General features: G+C 37.0%; 1 pseudogene; it reads left to right on the plus strand.

Annotated features, from left to right (window-relative positions):
* The window catches only part of LOC133682928 (uncharacterized), a 142242-nt pseudogene that overhangs the window by 411 nt on the left and 115385 nt on the right, over positions 1–26446 (plus strand).

A 26446-nucleotide genomic window follows, 5' to 3' on the forward strand; every position in this document is an offset into this window, starting at 1 on the left:
AGCACATATGGGAAACTAGCATGTCCATACTGCATGGAAAACAACAATGCATTCACGCTAATAAACAGAGGTAAAGCTTCTTTTTTTTACTGTCACCATCGTTTCTTGCCACATAATCACAGGTACAGAAAGAACAAAAATGATTTCTTTGTTGGCAGAGTTGAAAAGGATGTTGCATCCCCATGTCTTTCTAGTGAAGAATTGCATGATGTTGTATTAGAGTACGGTGACATTATGTTTGGTCTTCAATCAGGTAAGCAAAAGTTTCCTGGTTTTGGTTGACCCATAATTGGGTAAAGTGAAGTATCTTTTAGGAGCTTCCTTATTGGAAGACCAATCTGCTCTGCCATAACCTTGATGTCATGCACATTGAAAAGAACGTGTTTGAGAATATTTTCAACACCGTCATGGATGTGAAGGGGAAGACAAAGGACAACATCAAGGCTAGATTGGATGTAGCTTTGTTCTGTAACAGTAAAAATATGGAGTTGGTTTGTGATGCGTCACGGGTCGCAAAACCAAGAGCAAGCTTTATGTTAGAGAAAAACACACAACTACTAGTCTACAAAAGGCTTAAGAGTCTGTGTTTTCCCGATGGACATGCCTCGAATATATCAAGGCTGGTTAATACGGAGGAATGCAGATTGTATGGAATGAAGTGTCATGACTGCCACGTGTTTATGCAAACACTCATCCCATTAGCTTTTCATGATTTGTTGCCAAAGGGGATATGGGATGCACTCACGGAGATTAGTCATTTCTTTAGAGATATATATTCCAGCAAGTTGAATGTTGATCACATTTTGAAGCTTGAAACGAATATTGTCGAGACACTATGCAAACTTGAGATGATATTCCCTCCATCATTTTTTGACTCAATGGAGCATCTCCTTATATATCTACCATTCAAGGCAAAAGTTGAAGGACTGGTCCAGTATAGATGGATGTACCCATTCGAATGGTTAGATATTACAGTTGCAATATAATTCATATATAAAAGTATTTTCTTTATTTTTCTTAATTGAAAATATTTGATTAATTAAATGCACGTACTTATTCAATCTCAAGAAAAAGGTTAAGAATAAGGCGCATGTTGAGGCTTCAATATGTGAGGCCTATATTATTGAGGAGATCTCAACATTTATCTCGTACTATTTCGAACCTCATCTGAGAACGAGAATCAATCGCGTTCCCCGGCATGATGATAGCGGTGAAGTGCCTTCCAATGGGAACTTGTCAATATTCTCCAATCCTGGACGACCCACACCTAAAAATGTCGTAAGAGGAAGATATTTGTCGGAAATAGAGTTCAAACAAGCACATAATAGAATGTTGATCTTGAGATTATATATGTTCTATTTAACTGTGATGAGTTGAGACCTTTTATTCAGTAAGTATATATATGCCTAATACTAATTAATATTTGTCAATAATGTATACACTTGAGATTATATACCTCGAACATATCATACTGTCATTATCACTTTCAGGCAACATCGACAATATTTGATGTCCAATAACTCACAACTGACTGAATCCCAGATCTTTCAATTACAAGATGAACAATTTGCCACTTGGTTCAAAACACATGTAAGTACTATCACAAACTCATCCTCACTTGCAAAATTACTGTATGCATGTCATTACGAGAAAAATATATATTGTTCATTGATGTACATTACATACAAGGTTTTTCAAATGGGAAGGAGTGCTGCTAATTCATTGTCTTCACTAAGCCTGGGTCTTGAAAGAAAATTTAAGTGCTACAACGGGTATTTTGTCAATGGATATGTGTTCCATACTGAAAAATACAGGTATGGAAGAAAGACATACAACAACGGTGTTTGTGTTAAGGGATCGACTAGTAGTGAGTTAGAAGTTGACTACTATGGTAGATTAGAAAAGGTCGTCGAACTGCAATATCATAGCGAGCAGAATAGAATGTTTTGATTCAAATGCTATTGGTATGACATGACTAACAGAGGAATCAGAGTTGATCCGCACTATGGTCTGGTCGAAATCAACTCAAAAGCTAGACTCCGCAACGTAAACAATGTCTTTGTTTTTGCAAAGCAATGTCAACAAGTTTATTACACATACACCCCTTCCTTTAGAAAGGATCGATCAAGAGTGGATTGGTTGTCCGTTTTAAAAATGAAACCCAGGGGCCGTGTCAAGCTTGTTCAAGATGAGAACGAAGACACAAGTTAGTGAGTTGGTTGAACCATATCGAGTTGCTTCATCGATTGACTTGGAAGAAAATTTAAATTTTCATGTTTTCAATGATAGTCTTGTTGATGTTGACGCAGAGGAGTTGAATGTTGTTTTGATCACTAGCAGACAAGCAAATGTCAATGAAGACGATGATATCTATATTGAAGATTGCGATGAAGGTGATGACTATTCAATTGACGATGAAGAAGAAGAAAATTCTGACTAATTATCAGAATGAAGCCCTGTGTAAAACATTTTTTTCATGTAATATATATTATGGATGATATATTTTGTAATATGAAATATTTATTTTATAAGTTTATGTATTGTTTAAGCACTGTTGTTATTGTTTTGTGCAATGGACAGTTTATCATTTAAGTGTTTGCAGGAAGGTAAATAGGTAACACAAATATAATCTTTCTTTACATGAACTATCACCAATGTTCATACCGATAGAATAAGGTCTGTTGGTATTTCATAGAGAGTTGAAAAATAATTACTGGAAAATGCCACAATCACTGACGTCCATACCGATGGCTTAAGGTCCATCAACATTTCACATAGAGTTGGAAGACGTCCATCCTAACAGCCTACGTTCCGTCGTCATTTCACAGAGAGTTGGAAAATAATTACTGAAAAATGCCACAATCACTGACGCATGTGTCGACAGATTTGAGTTTGTCGGTATGTTGTCGGTGGGTCAATATTACCGAGAACATGACCGACGGAATGTGCGAATTCAAAGGGCGGTGCATTAAATGCATCTCTGACCGTGTCCTGTTGCCGACAGAATTACCGACGAACCGCGAAAATATGGAGGGTAATTAAAAACGATGGTGCAAAATTCCAAACTTACCGATGGATTTTCAGAGCTTCATCGACAGAATAATTTAAATTAATATTAATTTTGTAAGTCCGTCGGTGAATCCATCGGTAAAACTATGCTATAAATACAAGCGATCACCCTTTTAGTTCATTTTTTCGCCTGCTTCATTTCACAGTTTCGTTTTTTCCTTTCATTTCCTTCAAGATTTTTGTGTTTTTTTGGCTTGAAATCTTTAGTTCAATCTTCAGCATTTAAAAGGTATGTACTTCCTCTTCTTCATTTCTTAAATATTTTATTTTTGTATTTGTTTTTTGTTTTAGCTATTGTTATTTTTGTTATGTGTTTTGTTTTGGTGTATTTTTATAATGTAGATAAATTCTTGAAATAAACACGTTATTTCCTAAAGTCTATATATATTTTTTAATTTATTGAATATATTTTATTGTTGTATTGCCATAATAATTGAATAATTGGTTAAATTGTTATTGTTAATGTTGAATTTACCTTAGAATTAGTAATTGAATATGATGGAATAATTAGTAATTTTACTCTATTATTGCATAATTTGTGTTTAATTATTTCCATTAATTTTAACTATTAGTCTAGAGTTTGTTTTTTAATTTATTGAATATATTTTATTGTTGTGTTGCCATAATAATTGAATAATTTGTTGAATTGTAATGGTTAATGTTGAATTTACCTTGTAATTAGTAATTGAATATGTTGGAATAATTAGTAATTTTACTCTATTATTGCATGATTTGTGTCACACCCGGACATCGCGACAACAGATTAAAAATTTAATCGATTGGAAAAAGAACATATATCTGGCATCTTATTCTTTTAGGGAAAAATATCTTGTTCAAGGAGTCGCCACCTAGTATTATGGTCACTAGGAACCCTGACTAGTCAACAGAGATTTTATGGTACGGGATTGGTTACACAAAAGGGAAGATACTATCACCCCTTAAGCGTCCTACCTAAGGTAGGCTGCATTGCTGGTTTCGTCTAAAATTGCTAAGAATTTGTTCTCATTTTTTCCTTTTTTATTCTTCCTTTCATGTTTCTATCTCTGGCGTCAGTGAACAATTCCTACGAATATTTCCAACTCTGACGTTGGTAAATATCGCACAAATCCAAAAATACGATACTCCTGACTCTAGCGTCAATGAATATTTTCGCGAAAAATGAATTTGAAGAAGAAATTTTCTATGTCATTTCTTTTTGTTTATCCTTTATTATTATTTAACCTTTTTAGATGGAAGTAAAATAAACATTGCACGAGATTTGCATTTAACAATAATAGGCCATAGATTGAGTACATAACTAAAAAAAATACAAAATGCAAAGAAAAAAAAAGTCAAAATGCGAGGGGCCCAAAAATAAATTAACAAAGATCCCCAAATATTTTTGGAATTTTCTGATATCGAAAAGGGGTTCGTTTGGCCAAATATCAAACATGGGCATAAAAATTATGGCCAAGGCATAAGGGTGTGTTTTGCCAAACACACCCTTAGAAAAGACACTTTGGGCCAGTTGGGCCTAAAACCCAGACTCGGCCCACTCCCTTTTTATGGATGGATCTAGCCCAGCCCATATGGGCTGGGTTAGACTCATCCGGCCCAGCCTGGTCACTGGCCCAAGCCAGTGATACGGTGCGCAGCAGGCATGCGTGGTTCAAACCATTGTACGCTGCACAGGGCGAAGGTAATTAAATTACCTTCGCCCTTGTGTTCTTCTTCTTGTAATGAAATAAACAGAAACGAAGGGAAAAAGGAAGGCCTTACTTGGTGATGACGAAGACGAGGGCGACAATAACAGTCGAGCACTCCTGGAGAATTCTCTCTTCTTCCTCCTTCTTTCGACTGCTCTTCTTTTTTTTATTCGATCTCCCCTCTCTCTGCTTGTGTTTTGTTTTCTTAATCGATCCCCCTTTTCTTGCTTCGTCTTCAACTCTGTATTTATAGGGGATGCACTGGTGTTTCACTGAGACTTGGATATCTTAGATTGATCGTTATCTTCCCGGGGCATTGATCTTCATGAGGATAGGGCTTGAGACTCCGTGTTTTGGTTGGATGGGGACACCAACAGTCCTGCCATTGTGAGACTATTGGAAGTGGTTTTCTTCATGCGTCAATGGTTTGTTCTTGCGGCGAGGGACACGGACACAAACTAAGCAGTTGGTGGTGGTGGTCGTGTGCATTCTATTGTGTCTGGTGGTGTTCTGCACTATTGCTTGGTCACAGGGAGCTTCCTCTGTTTCCAGAGGGAAGAAGATGAAGAATGGAAATGACAAACGGCGTCGTTTCTGATTGGAAGTGGTGATCTCTCCATTTTGATCCTCCGAGTTTTGACATTTTGTAATCGGGCCCTGGACAGAATTTCAACGCCTTTTACAAAATGGTCCCTCAACCTTAATTACTTGTAACTTTGCCCTTGATTAACTCAGAAATTTAATATTTATTAAATTATACCCTGATTTCATTAATTAAACTAATTCTAAGCCTAATTAAGTCTTCAAACTTATTCGTTCTTCAATCAGACTCCCGATATTATTAATTAAACCTAATCAAAGTTTAATTGAAACCCTATACTAGTTAATTCTTTCAATTTCTTTCCAAATTAACTTTCAAAGTCCTAAACCAATATGATTAACCCCTCAAAGCTTCCTATTTGTGTTGTCTTGATCCAAACCTTAATTTTTGTTCATTTCATTTTTTTTTGTTGTCAAAAGTTAGGTTATAACAGTTGCCCCCTCTTTACAATGCTTACGGTGCAAAGGCATTGGAAAATTCATTTTCTTCTGACTTTGTATAGTAAGTTTTGTAAAGAAAAATAAGCGTAAAAACCCTTCCTCTTCTTTCTTTCTTTTTTTTAGAAGTGATCTTATTGTAATGGGTGACCTATCTAGGAAAAAGAAAAAGGTCTTTTTGTAATAGGCGACCCTTGGATGATAGAGGGTTCAAAGGCGCACTCGAAAAAAAAGAAGAAGTGAGGGCTCAAAGGCGCGCTAGACAAAAAGAAGCGAGGGCTCAAAGGCGCACTCGAAAGGAGGCGAGGGCTCAAAGGCGCGCTCGAAAAGGAAGTGAGGGCTCAAAGGCGCGCTCGAAAGGAGGTAGGGTTAGGAAACGCATTACCTCGGATGGTTGAGAAAGGCGGTGGAAAAATACACAGATTTTTTTATTTTTTTATTTTTTGAGGCCTAATTCTTGTGGGTGGCCTGCCCAGGTTTCGAACTTCTCAAAGGTGAAAATTTTCCAAAAGTGATTTCAAACTTGGCCATTTCCAGGTGGCCTTCCATTTGATGGATTTCGTTAGAGATGTCTCTTGCGAAGTTTACAAAACTCATTGTCCAATGTCTCAAAGTTTAAATGATATGCATGCATTTTTACCTGATTTGAAATATAGGCCCCCATTTCTTCTTAATCTTCTTGCTTGCTTGATTGATGACGACTTGCTATCTCTGATTTGGGTAATCTTTGTCGTTTGGCTCCTAGCCTACTCGAGTTGGCTCATGAAAGTCTCTTCCCCGATTCGTTTACACAACTAAGCCTTTATGGTGCCCATCGTGACCCACTTGCTTGCTAAAGATTTTTCATCTCATCCAATAATTTGAGAGGATCATTCATTAGTCCCCGTCTCACTTTTAAAAACATTCATTGTCACTTGCTGAAAGGATCAAACTACCTTTTATAAACCAAGATGCCCTCTTGTCTTGTCGTAGGAAATGTTCATCTCATTTTCTAAAAGGGATTGATTTTTCCTTCTAAACATAATGTTGCCCCCTTTACTGGTCATTGCTCTTAGGTATGTTTTGTCAACAAATCTGCCAAATAATAGTTTTTTTAAAGACCATTTTCACATTTCTCCCATTTTCAGTTTGGTGAAGGAATATTTGTTCAGAATGAATCTTCAAATTTTGACCTTGCATTTTGAAAACAAAAATTGTTTTGATGTAAGTTTAAAAACATTTGCTTTGGAAATCTTGCAACTCTTTGGTTTTTTTCTTGGTGAAAAGATTATTTGTTCTTGTATTTGATGATATTGTATTTGGTGGAAGTACGTCATGAGGTGGCCTTCTTTATCTTATGGGTTTTCAAAGTGAAGGGCTCGAGAAAAGGCTCGAGGTTTTGTTTGAGAAAAACTTGTCTCTTTTTGAACACTTATTTTATTAGCATGAATAATAATGAATAGCTTGTTCTCAATGTCATGACTCTAATAAAGAAGTACTCTTTGCATTTTGAGAGCATTGTGTATTAATCCAGGTTGCTTGCTTGCTTGATTAGAAAGGACTTCTACAGGCACGTAATGTAGGCTGAGGTTTTTGGTTATGAAAGAAAAGATCATAAGGCTCATAGAGTATTTCAGGGTTTCAAAGACTAAATATCACTATCAACAGTTCGACTCTTTGTGTCGTTCCTCTTTTTTTCTTTTCTTTTCTTTTTTCTTTTGCTTTTCTTTGATTCGCTCTTTTTCTTTTTTCATTGCTTTTCTAGGGCATACTCACTTTATCTTGGTTATCACTCTTTCTTATGACTTGGGCATGCCCCCTAGGCAATGAGTTTCTTGGGCTCTTTTACCTTTCTGGCTTTCATGGCTTTTTTTCATTAAAATTCTCACTTACCCCCAGTGTGGGGTGTGATCCTAGTCGGGTTTTTTCATGAAAGAAAAATTATTCAAGCTCAAAAAGGTACCGTAAGGGATGCATTTTTTAGAATGTGAAAGGAATAACAAAGATAGCCTTTCCTCATTTCAAACGCAAGCAGTTAAGATCAATAAACTTTGGCCTCGTCCAATATGATGGTTTGGTCTTTGCAAAGAGATGCATTTCTTAAGTCTATGAGCAATGAGTTCATTATATATCATTATTCATACATTTAAAACAAAAATGTCTCAAGAGTAATGATGTGAGGATGATAGTTCATATTCGTGCATTTTGGTTCAGAGTTTAGTCACCTCAATGATGGAGTTGCTTGATTCATGTGTCATTCTACAAGTAGAATGTCAAAAATATCATTTTTAAATAAACATCAAATTATTTTTGAAATTAAAATGCAAGTTCAATTTTTCGAAACTCAAATAGGGAAACTGATTTTGGTAAAAGAGATTAATTGTGTCTATGAGATCACGCGAGGCTTCAAAGGTAAATTTATGGGTTTATTTTTTTGGTACTTGCAGGCACTTTCTATGAAAAATATGCAAAGAGAATTTATTGGCCCAACCCTTTTTCATTGATTCGATAAGAACTTATACATCATGGATAATATTTCTTTACAGAATCAGAGTTCACAGGCCTAACTACATCTTCTCCATCCATTCTTGTTAGTATCAATGCCCCCTCTGAAAATGCCTTCTTCACTATGTAGGGACCTTCATAATTGGGCGCCCATTTACTACGATCTTCTCCTGGTAGTAGTATGATTTTTCTCAATACAAGATTTCCTTTTTTAAACTCTCTTGGTCGAACTTTCTTATCATATGCCTTAGCCATCCTTCTTTGATACAGCTAGTGGTGACACATCGCGGCTAACCTTCTCTCGCTGATCATATTTAGCTGCTCATATCGTATCTTCGCCCACTCAGTCTCCTCGAGCCCTGATTCCATAAGGACCCTTAAAGAGGGAATCTCTACTTCTAATGGTACCACTGCCTCCATTTCATATACTAGAGAGTATGGCGTAGCCCCCGTTGATGTCCTCACTACTATTCGATATGCATGGAGAGCATAAGGCAGCCATTCATGCCAATCTTTGTAAGTAATCTCCATTGTTGCGATGTCGTGGTCGCACAAATTAATTACCTTAGCTTCAAACACAACACACAAGATAGTATAGAGCAAGCAAGGGGTCGATCCCATAAGGAAGATTCAAGTCAGATTTTTATGCTATATGATATGCAATTTGGGGGGGGGGGGGTTTGGATGTTATATCTAGGCTAAAGCAAAATAAAATAGAAAACTATCAAACAAAATTTAATAAAATCAAAAAATTATCAAGAGAACAAACCTTGATCATAAGCACACATCCACCTACAGAAATCAGAACTGATCATGAAAACGAAACATCAATTTATATTTTGAATATTTATCTCTTCTTAACATTGGTTAGTTAATGGATTCGCCGTATAACTAACCCTAACCATCAAACAACCACAGTGTCCGCACTAGTAATTTAATTCAATGGCAGCCTTAAGAACTAGATAAGTTGATTAATCAAGAAAACATAAATGTCCGCAGTCTATGTTTGATTTGATTGAATGTTCTCCCTAAGATTAATAACGCAGATCTGCCACAATTATTAAACTCAGTTGCTTCACAAGTTCATATACCACAACTCCGGTTTTGATATCAAACTTAGCAATAGATTGTCTACAATAATAACTTAGAGTCCGCTCCAGCAATTAAAATAAACAATCATAGGAAAGATAAGCATAGGAGAACAAACATATTCATCATATAAATTGAAAAGAAAAGGTAAAATAAATCTCACAGCTCTTGAAATCCGAAGGTTTCCGTGTCCTTGCAACCAAGAAAAAGTGTTTAGCCTTGCATGTTTGTTGAACAACTAATCAAAAAGAAGGAAGAATGCATAATTTAGGGTTTCTTAGAGGAAGGGGGCGTTTTTCTCTCCTTGGCTGGCTGCCCCACTTCTTTTCTCTCATTCTTTTTATATCCTAGGAAACCCTAGGTCTCTATTTTACAAAATAGTCCTCCATTAAGTAGACTGTTTACATTTAAGTACTTCAATAACTATTTTCCTAAAAAAGAAGAAATAGCCTTGCATGAAATCTTCAAGCTTTGACTTAGACGAGCTAAATTGCAGAAATAAAAACTTGGATATCATTTTAGATGCTTCGAAACGTAATTTGGACTAGTTTCTTCACGAAACCTGTTTGCTGGCAGAATTCAGATGTCATCTTTGAAAAATCATATCTCCCTCATATGAAATTGTTTTTTGGCTGAAATATGGAGTGTTTATAGAAATTTGAGTCATGAATCCAACAAAATTAAGTTTGCATCAATTGGACTTCTGTAGCTCCAGATATTCAAGTTGGAATGGTCGAAGGTCAACACTGGCAGATTGCGAGATTTGAATTTGAAGGCTGCGATTTCCATGATCTTCCTTATTTTATTTTCTTGCCTTAGATATCCAGAAAGGTATGGATGTTACCTTTTTAATGCCACTGGAATCACTTCATTTCAGCCTCTAGAACTCACGCTCTGCACAAAATATCGACTGAAGGTCAAATCTGCCAATTATCTCTAATTTACTTCTTTTTGCATCTTTCATCCAAAAGTGCCTTCAAAACATAAAACAAAGAATATCAAGGCATTATATATAAAAAACATAGGCAAAACACTAGTTAAATATGAGTGAAACTATTGAATAATATGGTTACATCAACCATTTTTTGAACAATCTTCTTTATATTTTTATTGGCAGCTTCTACGGCGCAGTTCATCTTAGGCCTGTAAGGAGATGAGTTGGAATGCTTGATTTTCCATTTTTTGCACAAGTCTGCTATCATTTTTCCATTGAAGTTTTGAGCATTATCAGTTACTACTCTCTCAGGTACATTGTATTTGCAGATTAGATCTTTCTCGATAAACCGTTTGACAACCTTCTGAGTCACATGGGCGTATGAGCAGGCCTCTACCCATTTGGTGAAGTAATCAATCGCTACAAGGATAAAACGATGCTCGTTGCTGGCTTTTGGGTTAATAGGTCTGATCACATCTATCCCCCACATTGTGAAAGGCAAAGGGGACACCATGTTGAATAAAGGTGTGGGAGGTGCATTGACTTTGTCGCTATACACTTGACATTTGTGGCACCTTCGGACAAAATTTACGCAATCTTTCTCCATAGACAACCAGAAATAACCCGCTCTTTGCATTTGCCTGGCCATCATGTGTCCGTTTGCATGGGTAGCACAAATTCCTACATGCACTTCTTGTAGGGATTTGTTGGCTTTAAGATCGGTCAGACACCTCAGTAAGGTCTCATCAAATGACCTTTTATAAAAAATCTCCCCGTCTATGTAGTATTCCATAGCCATTCTTCTCAAAGTCTTTTTATCTATCTTCGAGGCTCCTAATGGGTACTCTTGATACTGGATGAACCTTTTTATATTTGTGTACCATGGGTTAACGTTCTTTTCTTCATCTATTGAACCACAGTGAGCGGGAGAATTTCTGATCTCTATGCCTATAGGCTGAATTTTTAAACCACCACCAATTGTAACCATGGAAGCTAGGGTAGCTAAAGCGTTGGCAAACTGATTTTTATCCCTCCCCAAATGAGTAAATTTTATTTCATCGAAGCTTTCAGCCAATTTAGAGAAGTATTCCTGGTATGGTATAATTTTTCATCTTTTGTGTACCATTCACCTTTTACCATATTATCAACATTGAGTCTCCATATACTTCTAATTTCCCTATCCTCATCTCTAATGCTCCTTCTAATCCATGTATACAAGCCTGTTACTCAGCTGTGTTGTTTGTGCAACTAAAATGCAGCTATATTAAGATGGGATATTGCTTTCTTTCTGGGGAAATTATCACAGCACATGCCCCGTTGTCGGACACATTCATTGTGCCATCAAAATACATGGTCCACCAATCACTCTTCTCTTCTCTTTTTGTTACTAGCATATCTTCATCAGGGAAGTCGAAGTTTAATGGTTCATAATCCTCAATGGCGTTATTGACCTAATGATCGGCGATTGCATTGCCTTTTACTGATTTTCTTATCATGTAGATGATGTCATATTCAACCAGTAATACTTGCCATCTAGCTATTCTGCTCGACATGTATGGCTTTTCAAATATATACTTTAATGGGTCCATCTTTGAGATTAGCCAAGTAGTGTAGTATAACGTATATTATCGCAGTCTTTTCGCACTCCACACCAGACTACAACATAACTTCTCTACCATACTGTAATGGGATTCGCACTCTGTGAACTTCTTACTCAAATAATAGATGGCTTGTTCTTTTCTTCCTGACTCATCTTGTTGCCTAAGCACATAACCCATGGGCAATTCAGTTACCGTTAAATACAAAATGAGAGGTCTTCCGTGTATAGGTGGTACCAATAACGGTGGTTTTTGCAAGTACTGCTTGATTTTATCTAAAGCTTCTTGGCAATCTTCATCCCATATTCAAGGATTTTTGTTTCTCAGTAGTCGAAAAATCAGTTCACAAGTGACTGTAAGTTGTGAGATAAAACGAGCAATATAGTTCAAGCGCCCCAAAAAACTTCAAACTTCTTTTTCTGTCTTTGGATCGGGCATGTCTTGTATAGCTTTCACTTTATCAGGGTCTACTTTTATGCCTTTATCACTCACCACAAATCCCAATAATTTACCTGATTTTACCCCGAATGTGCACTTCGCGGGATTCAACTTCAACTGATACTTTCTCAACCTTTCTCACAATTTCCTCAGAGATAGGATATGGCTTTCTTCATCTTTGGACTTTGCTATCATGTCATCCACATAGACCTCAATCTCCTTGTGCATCATGTCATGAAAAAGGGGTACCATTGCCTTTTGGTATGTCGCCCCAGCATTCTTCAACCTGAATGGCATCACTTTATAACAGTAAGTTCCCCATGGGGTGACAAATGTTGCCTTTCTTTTATCTAGTTCTGTCATTTTAATCTGATTATACCCAGAGAATCCATCCATGAAAGAATAGGTGGAGCTCTTAGCAGCATTGTCAACTAACACGTCTATTCAGATCTCGAAAATCCACACATACCCTGATTTTATTGTCCTTCTTGGGTACCGCTACAATCTTAGACACCCACTCGGAATACCTCCAAGAAACCAGCATCCCACTGTCTTGTTATCTCTTCTTTTACCTTGAGTAGCACATCAGGCCTTGTCCTTCTTAGCTTCTGCTTGATTGACTTGCAACCCTCAATTAGAGGTAGATTGTGTACCATTATTTCAGTATCCAGGCCTAGCAAATCAATGTATGACCAGGCAAAAATGTCCTCATATTCTCGTAAAATGGCTACCAACTCATTCTTCACATCTGTAATGATTAACATTCCTATTTTCAACTACCTTTTGTTATGCTATGTGCCTACATTTATTAACTCCAATTCCTCTTTTGCCGGCTTCCATGTGTGTTCAGGCTGTTCTATAAGCTTTGTGAACTCTTCAATGTCTTCCTCCCCATATTCCTCCTTATCCATTATGATTTTATCGAAATTAGGCCAATTATTCTCAATGCAATGGGTTTGTAAGTTTATCGCTGATCTGCTTTTAGATTTCCTAAAAGCGGAAAGTCGTTTGGTTATGAGTGCAAAATGAAATAGTGAAACCAAAAAGGCATGATGAAAGGAAAAAACAAAACGCGTGATCTTATTAACTTGAAAAGATAGAAAGGCTCAATAACAGAACCTCATTGCCAACATCTTGAGCCACAATTGTTGGCAACACATAATTATTCAAACCAAATGCAACAATAATGAAAAAGAAAGCAACAAACAAACATTACTTTTTAAAGATAATTGGGACTCTTTGAATTTCCCAATTGTTCAACTCCTCCCCATCTGCTAATATCCTCAAAAATTCAAGCGGGTCATCTTCTAGAGCACCCACAGTCAGTTGTGGTAGTACTTCATCGGGGCTTTCTTCCGCTTCCAAACCTCTATTGGGTTCTTGTTTGATGACCTCTTCTAAACAGTGGATGGTAGTGCCACTAAATTCTTTGCTTATCCTTTCAACTTCCCCTTCAACCTTTATCACTTGTGCGAGTCTTGGGAATGTCACTTGGATTGGAGGGATTTGTATCCGGTCTTCATTTGGCTCCCTCCCCTCAATCCGAGCCAACCTCCTTTCCCTCTTGAGCTCGACTGCTCTTTTGAAATCTGCCTTTCTAGGTGTAAAACCTAAGTCGAACCTCTGATCGGCGTATTTCATCTTTATCACGTTGATCCTCTCAGGCATTCCTATGATGGGGTCATATTGGAATGGCAGCCGGTGCTTTAGAAAGTATTTAGCAGCCATTCTTGCAGCCTTAGAGACCTCTGGTTTCCTTCGTGCTGTATTCTCAGGTACCCATTCAGCATTTACTACCTCAAATGCATGGAGATTTCCATCCTTACTCTCTCTGCCTTTACATAAGGAACCGACACGTTTCTCACCATAGTTAAAACCTCTTCAGCCTTCACTGTCACCAAATTTCCATTGATGATGAATTTGACTCGTTGGTGTAATGAGGATGCCACAGCTCGGGCTACATGGATCCACGATCTTCCCAACAACATGTTATATGAGGGATGGATATCCATCACTTGTAAAGTTACTTGAAATGGTTGGGGACCAATTACCAGTTCGATGTCAATATTTCCAATAATTGGCCTTGGCGACCCATCATATGCTCTAGCTGTCATGGTACTTGGCTTCATGTGAGAGGCGTCCACAGGCATTTTATCAAGCACATGCCTTGGCAACACGTTTAAAGCCGAACCATTATCAATTAGTACCTTGGCAATCACACAATCCTTGCATTTCACAGTGATATACAATGGGTTGTTGTGACCGGTTCCCTCATGATTTAGTTCATCATCGGTGAAGTAGATATAGTTGGTCGCTTGAATCTTTCCTACCAAATGTTCTATTGAATCTTGCGTGATATCTTGAGGAACATATGCTTTATTGAGGACCTTCTGGAGTGTGTTTTTGTGCAGCTCTGAACTCAACACTAATGATAGTAGAGCGATCCTAGCAGGAGTCTTTTTCAACTGATCCACCACACTATATTCACTATACTTCATCAGTTTCAGGAATTCGTTAGCTTCTTCATCACTTACTGGTTTGTTGACCTCCTCTACTTCCACCATATCTTTTCCCCTAGTCCTTCTTTGGTCTTCTGGTTCTTGAGGGGTGAAACACCTCCCACTTCAAGTTAATCCTCCTATTTTAGCATGAAACATAGAAGCGGGTTTTGTGATAAGGAGTTTCCATAATGATGAGGTAGGGCATTATAGTTCCCACTATTTATGCTTGTAGATTTGGCCAAAATCATTCTTGGGGGTCCTCCTTTTGTCGGCTGGTATCTACAAACTTCCTTCTTTTGGTTGAAACCAGTCACCATCCCTATTTGATTATTTTCATCGGCTGCAACTACTCTTAACAATCCCAGTGTCATCATGTCTCCCACCTCCGACTGGAACTCTTCACAAGAGTTTTTGTAAACCCTCGGTTATAATTTTTCTGGGTATTTAAAAGATGAGAAATTTAACCAATAGTAAAATGGGTTAAATTAAATTAAAGAAACCTAAATCAAGATAAAAATAGTGAAATTAATGAAATGAAAAGTGAATATAGTACTAAATCATTGAAAAGAAAAATATTTGTGAGGACAAAATGAATACGTAAGATCAAGAGAGGTCAATATTCAACTAATAGAAGGTTGAGAGTTTATGTATAAATGATAAAAAGGGGTGGGGATAAATGTGCAATTAACAAGATGTTAGAATTATAAATATCATTCTATTTTCTCTCTTGGAGGGACTAGCAAGAGTAAGAGAGAGTTTAGAGAGAGGCTGGAGAGAAGATATATTGATGGTAAATCAACCGATAGCTATAACTCCACCTTCCACCGTTGGATCAGCACGATATTCGGGTATGTTGTTCTTATCCATGTCGTGTACATTGTCACCATAGGGATTTTCTATATCGGTTGCCGTTTGAGAGATACCGAGGGAGGAAAATATCTAGGAAAATACACTTCTGAACAGTCTTCTTTGTTGTCTGTTTCTCCTTCGGCTACCGTTGGATTAGGCTATAACTTGGATATATTGTTCTTCCTGACTTTTTCTAGATTCTGAATGGTGGAGATCTGAAACAAACATTTGGTATAGAAGTTGTGTATCTCACACAGTAGGTCTGCAAGTTTGAGGTCAGTTCGGTTAAACCCATATTTCTGGAAATTTCACCATTTGATGAAGTTAATATTTGGATATGGTATACTCATAATAATGCATTATAACTTGATAGTATAGATTGTTTGGAGTATTATTCGTTTGTTATTTATGGTTGATAGAAACTGTGTCAAGGATTGTGTTTAGAAGAATATTGTTCGGAAAGTTTGTAAAATCGACAAGAATGCTTAATTTTGACGTTAAGAGGGAAGATTGAAATAAATAAGATAAATTGGCTCTTATAAAGGTATTCTTTTTTTTACAGTCTTAAACGATATGTGATATGGCCAGGGGTTGAGATGATAAAGAAAAAAAAAAGTTAAATTGTGGATGTTGTGTGTAAATGGAAAGGTTGATGAATCTGGACAGATTCGTCTCCTAACTTTTGGAGAGAATTCGAGTAGAAGGATGAGAGAATTAGGATCAAGTTTCTTCATAGTAATTGTAGTTTTGGATGTTAGCTAGCTAAGAAATTGGTCTTGCTCAATATGGAGCTGTAGAACCCCAGCTATGGGTCATTAACCGAGATTGGGTCTTGATAGACCCTGTAGGGTAGTGTTTGTTGATGAGTAATTTTGACTATCTCAAAAGCAGAACTGGGTTCTCCTTCCTTCAAAGAACTTGTAGCCTCGTGTATTAGCTTTCCAACGAGACTAATCTCGCTTGAAACAGAGTTCTATAAGTCTAGATATAGTTAAAAATCTGATAAGTGTTCAAACAGTAACAGTTGAAAATTGGACAGTAACAGTTCAATGTCTAGACAGTTACAGTTGGATAGTAACAGTTCAAAGTATAGACAGTAATAGTTCAAAGTCAGACAGTAACAGTTGAAAAAGTCAAACAGTAACAATTCAAAGTCAAACATTAACGGTTCAAAATCAAACAATAACAGTTGGGAAAGTCAAACAGTAACGGTTGAGAAAGTCAAACAGTAACGGTTCAAAGTTAAATAGCAACGGTTCAAAGTCAGATAGTAACAGTTGGAAAAGTCAGACAATAACAGTTGGAAAAGTCAAACAGTAATAGTTAGAAAAGTCAGACAGTAACGGTTCAAAGTCAGACAGTAACGGTTGGAAAAGTCAGACAGTAACAGTTAGAAAAGTCAGACAATAACAGTTGGAAAATTCAAACAGTAACAGTTCAAAGTCAAATAGTAATAGTTGGGAATTGGACAGTAACAGTTCAAAGTTAGACAGTAACAGTAGACTTTTACGTGAATACTATATAAAAAAATTGAGTCATACGAACACTTGCACATTGAGATACTAACTCTGAAAATATACATGATATATGTATGTATGTTATTATGAGGAAATGAACATGCATAAGAAAGTAACATATGAGTAATGGATGAATATGGATTCTCTATAATATCAGCCTGAAAGAATGATAACTATGGTTGGATAAAGGATAACAACATTAATGGGTGTAATGAGAAAAACGTAAGATATAAAGAAAGAGATGATTGAAAGAAAGATTTATTAGCTATTGATATGATTATTATAAAACATATCCTTGAATGAGGAAAATTTATGAGATGAGTCTGTGATTGCAGGAGGGATCACCGGTGTGATGCGACAGCAGCAACAGGGGAGCACAAGTAGAGCTTCTACTGCATGTAGGTGTCTCTCACCTTCCTTTTAAATAATGTTGAATAATGAAATACTTTATCATGAACGTTGCCATATTGTATGAATTAAGATATCAGATAGTCAAATGCTTAAATGTTGACAAATGATTGATTAGCTTCGGCTAATGGCATCCGAAGGAATGACCAGGACAAATAATTGATTAGCTTCGGCTAATGGCATCCGAAGGAATGACCGGGACAAATGATTGATTAGCTTCGGCTAATCGCATCCGAAGGAATGATCGAGACAAACAAAAGATTAGCTTCGGCTAATGGCATCCGAAGGGATGATCAGAACAAACGATTGATTAGCTTCGGCTAATGGCATCTGAATGGATGACCGGGACAAAGGAATGATTAGCTTCGACTAATGGCATCTGAAGGGATGACCGGGACAAACAATTGATTAGCTTTGGCTAATAGCATCTGAATGGATGACCAGGACAAATGAATTATTAGCTTCGGCTAATGGCATCCAAATGGATGACCGGGACAAACGATTGATTAGCTTCGGCTAATAGCATCCGAATGGATGACCGAAATAAATGAACGATTAGCTTCGGCTAATGGCATCCGAAGGGATGACCGGGATAAATGGTTGATTAGTTTTGGCTGATGGAATTTGAAGGGGATGGTCGGGGTGAGTGAATAGTTAACCTCGATAAATGATGTCTTAAAAGAATGGTCGGATTTAAGATTATAGTTGATTTCAAGAATTTGTGCATATATATGTACTGCAAGTTATGTATACCAAGAATATGAAGGAACTACAAATGTCACGCTTGAAACATGAGATAATGTTAATGCTTCGTTAAACTGCCAGACCATTTTCTTATTGTTATTATTATTATTACTATTATTATTAAGTAATTGCATTCTTGTAAATGTTTTGTACTGCAGTAGGGACGTCATACCAACAAGGTGCTTAGGAAACCCGATACACGGGAACCTACTTTTGCAAGGAATCATGTAGTTGCATTCTAAATCATGATGTGTTTTATATGAATCAATGTACTAAATGTATAACTATTATTAGATCCTTTTAGATTGAATTCGTGATGACTATTTGTAGGATAGAATACAAACTCATGACTATGCACGTATATTTTAAATGCGAACTTCTAATCATGCAAACATAATATTATGAGTTTATGCAAGATTCACTTTTAAATGAAATGTTGATTGTTATTGATGTATGGATTATATATTGATGTTGTGAAGGGAACATGTTCGCCGATTACCGACACGATGTGTGTCAAGTACAAAAAAACATTTACTGTTGTTTTGGGCTTGAAAAAGCTGGGATGTTACAGTTTATGTGGTGCCCCATATGCTTATGGTATTCACAGTATTGGTCCACAGGTTCTACAACTTTTGTTTGGGTAAGTGCTTTGAGGTGCCCAACCAGTTTTAGTATCTCGTATAATCTTTCCTTTGTTAGCTTTAGGATTGCATCTTTCTTTCCTCCCACTTCTACAGCATTCACCCCTCCACTTCCAGAAGCTTGGTTTGGTAACGGTTTTGTTCCTACGTTGGGGGATTCATCAAAAGAAATCCATCCTGTCTTGATGAGTTGAAGGATTTTTCTTTTAAATCCCAAACACCCATCAATATTATGGCCAACCGCGCCAGTATGGTATTCACACTTTTGATCTGGTTTGTACCAATTAGGGAATGGTGGTTGTAAAGGTATCAATGACACCGGCACCACTTGACCAATGCTGAGCAGTCTTTGGTACATTTCCGTGAGTGGCATGGGTAATGGTGGAAGTTGCTCTTGGTCTGGAGGGAAATTCCTACGCGGGCGAAAGGTGTTGTTGGCTGGGTTTTTTAGGTTGTTTTGGGTGTTTGTTTGGTTTCCAGGAAATGGTGATGCGGAATTTAGGTTGGATATGGAGGAAGTGGGTATAAAGGGCTTGAAATTGTAGTTATCTTGGTAAGTTTTCTTCCTCTCTTTGCTCTCATCTCCAATGTTGTGAATTTCAGCTTCCTTCCTACGTCCAACAATACCCCTCTTTTCACTAGGATCCGTAATCCTACCCATTCAAATAGCTTGCTCGATTCTTTCAGCTATAACAACCAAATTAGAGAAATTTTGTGCAGAACTTCCGACCAGATATTCAAAGTATGGGGCTTTGAAAGTATTAGAGAATAGGCCTATCATTTCCTTTTCCAAAAGTGGTGGATTAACTTGTGCTACCGTTTCGCGCCACTTTTATGCGTATTCCCTCACGGATTCCTTATGACCTTTTTCTAAGGTATGCAAGTAGGATCTATCAGGAGCTATGTCCATATTGAACTTGTATTGCCCAACAAAGGTGTCAACTAGATCTTTCCATCCTTTCACCTTGGTGTTGTCTAGGCGCATGTACCAAGTAAGAGTAACTTCACTCAGACTATCCTGGAAGAAATGGATCAACAACTTCTCATCATGTACTACTTCAGCCATCTTATTACAGTATGCTTTAAGATGGGTCACCGGGCATTGAATCCCGGTGTACTTGACAAACTCCGGCACTCTAAACTTCTTAAGAATAACTACGTTTGGTACTAAACACATCTCAACGGCTTTCACAGGGTCATACAAATTATTTACTTCAACTGCCCTCACCCTCTCTTCCAAGGCAGCCCACTTCTCTAAACCTTTATCTCCTATTATTTTGTCATGATGAGACTCTACCAAGGTTGGCTCAACAGCATGAGGGATCCTCATTGGGTATACAGGCTGAGCTAGGAAATGCATAATGTATTGGGACTCAGATGAGATTCTACTTGTCCCCAAATTTGATGGATTGAAGAGAGTCACAGGCATCAGCGGGATCTGGGCTATGAAAGCTGGTTGGGTGGATATTCCTTCTCCTGATTTAGATCTCAAAGCCTATTTGAGTAGGCTAGTAAGCCTGGCGACATCTTCCTTTAGATTTTCTAACTCTTTTTGATGTTGGGCCTCCAACTGAGCTCTTTCCTCATTTTCCATTTTTTTCTGTAACCGTGTGTTATGGGTACGTTTTAATGGGGGACCTATATTTCACCTGAAGTGCAATATTACAACAGTCTATGAGTGTATGCTCAAACATGCATGAAGATGGATGCAACATATTGGGTATGGATTTGTTTTTTTTTTAGGGTGACATAATGATTGCTATTCATTAGATGCGTGGTTAGATCTGAATCCAATATGCATTGCCATGCTGAGAGGAGATTTGTTGAGCTTTTTGTCATCTGAGCTTTCAGCTTTGTATACACACATTATGAATCAAAAATAGGGGTCTAGGCCCTTTTATTTAACTCATCAAAATTCATTACAAATGATGATTGTTCTAATCTATTACATGGGTAAAGGCACTGCCTCTATTAGCTATAGCTTTTAGAAATGTATCAGTGTTATCCATGCTCCTTCGATACCTTGCGATGTCTCCCCTAACTTGACGAGCTTCCACTCTTAACCAATAGGCTTCAGCTGTAGCTCGATCAATTTACTCTTGTAATTCCCTTATCCTTTCAGCATGGATCAAGTTGTTTTTGGACAGTAAATTATTAGCAGTATCTAATGTTTGATTGTGATTCTCTATCATTTTCTGGTTTTCATGCAATTGTTCAGTCTTTGCTTCTTCCTTAACCAACTTGGTCCTCAATGCTTTTGCCTCAACTTCACTACTATCGAGTTCAAGTCTCAAATTCTGGTTGGCCTTGACTGTCTTCTTGGTCTTTACCAACTCCACTTCGGCTTCATTTAGCTGTCTCTTGAGTTCTTTTATATCTGTCAAATGCTTTCTAGCTACAGCTTGTGATTCCAAGTCATCCATGGCTTTCCTCAAGTCTTGGCCCACAAAGTCTCTTTCTTCCTCACTTGACTTCCTCATAGTCTTTTCCTCAGTTAACTGATGCTCTAAGGACCCTCTTAACTCCTCCTTTGTTTTGAGCTAGGTTTGCAACAATTTTACTTGCTCCTAGATAACTTTAACTAAGATAGATAGCACGAAAACATTTACTACAAGTATTGTAGCTTTCCTCACAAACCACTATGGAGCTACAATGTTTCCCCACATTGTTTTTTCTTTCCCCTTAAACACATGGTTCTTTTTTTTTCCTTTTACATTTCTTTTTGTTTTTTTCTTATGATTTTTTTCAAAAATGTTTTTGTCAATTTTATTTTTTTAATATTGAGATGGTTTAAAATTTAGCTTTATAATATTTTTTTTTCTTTTTATTTTGTCTTTCTATGAGGTTAATATGGTTTGGAAGTTTGTCGAGGTAACCCAAGTTGCCCCAGTTTATGGATTTGATGGGTTTTTTTATTGAACTTGGCTTTTTTATATTCTATTTTTTCTCATATAGTTAAAAAAAAACTTTTAGAGAAAATTTAAGTTCTTAAATTTTATAAAATAACAAAAATTAAAGGGTGTGAGGAAACCACAGTGTTTTGCTTTTTTTTTTCCTTTTGTTTTTGAATTTTTGATATGAATTGTTTTTTAAATTTGTTTTTGTCGATTTGATCTTTCAATATTGGGATGAATAAGAATTTGGCTTCATAATTTGTTTCATTTTCCTTTACCTTTCTATAAGGTTAACATGGTTTGTGAGTTTGTCGTAACCTAGGTTGCCCTAGTTTACAAGTTTGGTGAGATATCTTATTTTTAATTGAACTTGACATTTTATCATGTATTGTTTTCTCATATAGTTCATCAATTCACATCATGGAGTATAAAGCATTAACAAAGTAGCATAAAACAAGATTTAAAGACTCTTAACATTGTTCGACCACTAACTCTATTTAATTACCAAATTTTTTTTACTCCAGCTACAATAATTTAATCACTTTGCTCTAACTTTCACATTATTCCCGATGACAATTTACAATAAATTTTTATTTCCCCCAAATTCATTCAAGAATCCTAACTTTCCAAATTTCAAATTATTTACCCTAATTCACATCATGGAGTAAATTTCTTGTTCCCGAGATAAAATTCCTAGATCCTAGTATTTGTCTATATAAACTTTTTTATCCAGGTGAATTCAAATTTCATTAGTTACATATTGATAATTTTATTTCCAGGTAACTCACTCCAAGTAATATTTTATTCACTTTTCTGTATTTTTTTTCTTTCTTGGTTTGTTTTAATGCTTTTTTGGTACTTCTGATAAATCTATTTTATGAGCATTTAGATTGCTTTTCTGCCTAATTTTCAACCAGGGTTTACATTCTCCCCTCCTTATAAGAAATTTCATCCTCCACATTTGAGTGATGTACTTGAGTTTATAAACAAGTTGAGAAATTTTCGTCTCATTTTTAATTCTCTCTCCCATGTTTCTTCCTCAATTGTGAGCTTCGCCATAAGACTCTAATGATGGGAACTTTCTTATTACAAAGTTCTTTCTCGCCCTAATCAAGTATCTTTATCGATCTTACCTCAAGTGTTAAGTCTTCTTTCATCTCCATTGGCACGTGAGGTAACACTATCGAAGGGTTTACATCGACTTTTCACAGCAAAGAAACATGGAATACATTGTGAACCTTGGCCAATTGTGAGGGCAAGTTTATTTCATATGCTACGGGTCCGATACGTTTCAGGATTTCAAATGGTCCAATAAACCTCGGAGCTAACTTCCCCTTCATGTCGAATCTTAGCATGTGCTTCCATGGAGCTACCTTAAGAAATACTTTATCTCTAGGACAAAATTCAAGGGGTCTTCTTTGAATATTTGCATACTTCTTCTGTATATCCTGAGCCACCTTCATTCAATCCTTAATTATCATCACTTTTTCAATAGTGATTTGTACTAATTCTGCCCCATACAACTTTATGTCCCCAACTTCTTCCCAACACAAGGGTGTCCTACACTTTCTGCCATAAAGAGCTTCAAATGGGGCCATTCCAATTGTTGTCTGATAACTGTTGTTATATGTGAATTCTACTAGAGACAGGTGCTCCTCCTAGTTTCCACTAAATTCCAAAGCACATGTCCTTAGTAAATCCTCTATGATCTGAATAACTCTCTCAGATTGGCCATCAGTCTGCAGATGAAAGGCAGTATTGATATTCAAATTTGTTCCCAAGGCACGTTGTATGCTTGGCCAGATACGTGAAGTAAACCTTGGATCTCGGTCTGAAACAATTGATATTGGGACTCTATGAAGCCTCACAACTTCGTTCACATAAATCTTAGCCAACTTGTCAATTGGATCCGTCATTTTTACTGGTAGTGTTGCTACCCAATTTTTAACCCATGTTTTTGATAAATTTTCAGGAAAATCAAAAAATAGCAAAAAAACAATGAAAACCCCAAACAATGTATTTTTGATATATTTGCATCATTTTTAGCATTTTCAAAGTCGTCTCAAAAGGATTTAAATTTTCAAAGGTATTTTGAACATGTTCAACTTTTAATGCGTTAATTTTATAATCACTGATTTTTCTTGTTGAGCCTACGTTGACATTGCTTGTTTTCAAAAAAATACAAAAAAAAAAAGAAAAAATAAAAATTGACAAAAAAATAAAGAAGTTGAGAGACTGATGTGTTTTGGGGACCAAATCACTTTGACTATAAATAGAGGTCATGCAAACCTCAGGGAAAAATAAAGGTTGCTTAGATTGCAAACTAACTAAATGAGAAATAAAAGTGAAGAAATTCATGCATATGGTTAAATAAAAATGAGAATTCAGAAATTTTTGGATAAAATTTTCTGGACGAAATATTTTAAGACGTTATAAATCAACCCGAAAATGTTGAGGGTTGGATTAAATTAAAGAAAATAAACTAAACTAAAAGTTGTGAGGTGAAATTATAAGAAATGAAAAGAGGTATAACTTAATTATAAGAAGAAAAAAGAAGAAGAAGAAGAAGTGGGGGTCTAAATGCAAATAAGAAAAATTATAGAGCATAAATACTCCTTTTCTCACCAAATATTTGCAGCAAGTGTGAGTTCTGGCTCAAAGAAGTAGTATTTGTGGGGCCATGTAATACCTGCAGAAGGAATATTTATGGATTGAGGAAAGGTTGAGGACGTGTTGAAATGGGAAAGACCTACCAACGTGACAGAAATCCGGAGTTCTTAGGTCTTACTGGGTATTATAGGAGGTTTATTGAGGGGTTCTCCACCATAACATCACCTCTGACTAAGTTGACCTGCAAGGAAGTCAAGTTTGTTTGGTCGGAAGAGTGTGAAGCGAGCTTTCAAGAATCGAAGGAGAGACTCACTTCTGCTCCTGCGCTGGCCCTTCCATCAGGGACATAAGGGTTTGTGGTATATAGTGATGCCTAAAAAAAAGGTTCTAAGATGGGTGTTGATGCAACAAAGGCGTGTGATTGCTTATGCATCAAGACAACTAAAGTCACATGAGGTGAATTACCTAGTTCATGACTTAGAACTTGCAGCAGTGGTGTTTGCCTTAAGAGTATGGAGACATTGTTTGCGTGGGTCACAAGTTTAAATCTTTACAAACCAAAAAAGTTTGAAGTATTTGATGTCACATAAGGAGTTAAATATGTGACAAAGAAGATGGGCAAAGTTAATAAAAGATTACAATTGTGTAATTGACTACCATCTTGGTAAGGCTAATGTAGTAGCCGATGCATTGATTAGGAAGGGAAAAACAGTGATGAATGATATTGAGATTAAGGAACAGGGAAGTATAGTGGAATTGAAGAAATTGGCCTTGTGGCTACGTGTAGGGCCTTAGGGATCACTATTAGCTTAGTTAAAGATCCGATTTGTGCCTCGAGACAAGGTCTTGGTGGCTCAACAGGTAGAAAAAAAAAGGGTAAAGGATATCAAGGAGAGTGTAAACTAGGGTATAGAGAAAGCATTCCAAATGTTTTTTTTTATCAAATTTAAGTATTGTATAGATCAAAAAGAGCAAGACAAGCTTGCAGTACAAGCTGGAAACCAGCAATACAAAAGTCATACAAATCCAGGCAAAGGGAACAGGCTCCCTTGAACAAACCATAGAAGATCAACGGGAACAGACTCCCTTGAACGCTAAAGGGAACAAGATCCCAAAACCAAATAGCATGAACATCCCTCATGTAGGGAATAGAAAAAACAAAAAAAAAGCCTAGAGGACCATGCCCTCACTAAGTTGAACCAGAAGCCGCCAAACAGCAAACCAGCTCCAAAACAGCCTAGACCAACTGATTTAAGTGACAGCACTAAAAGGAACAGATTCCCTAGAGATCCAGCAGTGAGCCGGCATGAGACCCCACAGCAGTGAGCCATATACAAAAACGTACATCCAGTAGTGAGCCAGCATCAAGCCGCTGACTTCAAGCCAATGGCATGCAACCAAATCCCCACCAGGGCACACCAGGACAGCAGGAGACCCCACAACGGAGCTCAAACATAACAGAATATACCATCAAACAACCCAACCAGCTGGGCCACAAGCACATATGTACAACAACCTGCCAAGTAACAGCAGCAAGTAATAGGACCCCACAACAGGGCATAAACACAACATAGAAACCCGACAACAATCATCAACCAATTGCATGTAGCCAAAACCCCATAAATCAGATGTTGTCTCCCCCCTTGGAGAAACCGCAGCAACAAAGCAAGCATGAGACCCCACAACAGGGCTCAAACAAAACAGGATTCTAACCAGCCCTACCAGGACAACAACATGCCAATCAATCAACAACAAGCAAAAATACCCCATAACAAGGCTTATACACAACATAAAGTCCAATTCCAAGCATACAAAATTCTAACCAGCAAACCATAAAGCATGCAACCAGCAGTCAGGGGAATAAACCCCTGCAAATGAAGAACACAGAATGAGCAGCTATGAAGGAGTGCCAGAGCTACTCATGGACATGAGGACTATGGTCGGGCC

Source organism: Populus nigra, chromosome 2 (assembly GCF_951802175.1).
Source record: "Populus nigra chromosome 2, ddPopNigr1.1, whole genome shotgun sequence".
NCBI lineage: Eukaryota > Viridiplantae > Streptophyta > Magnoliopsida > Malpighiales > Salicaceae > Populus > Populus nigra.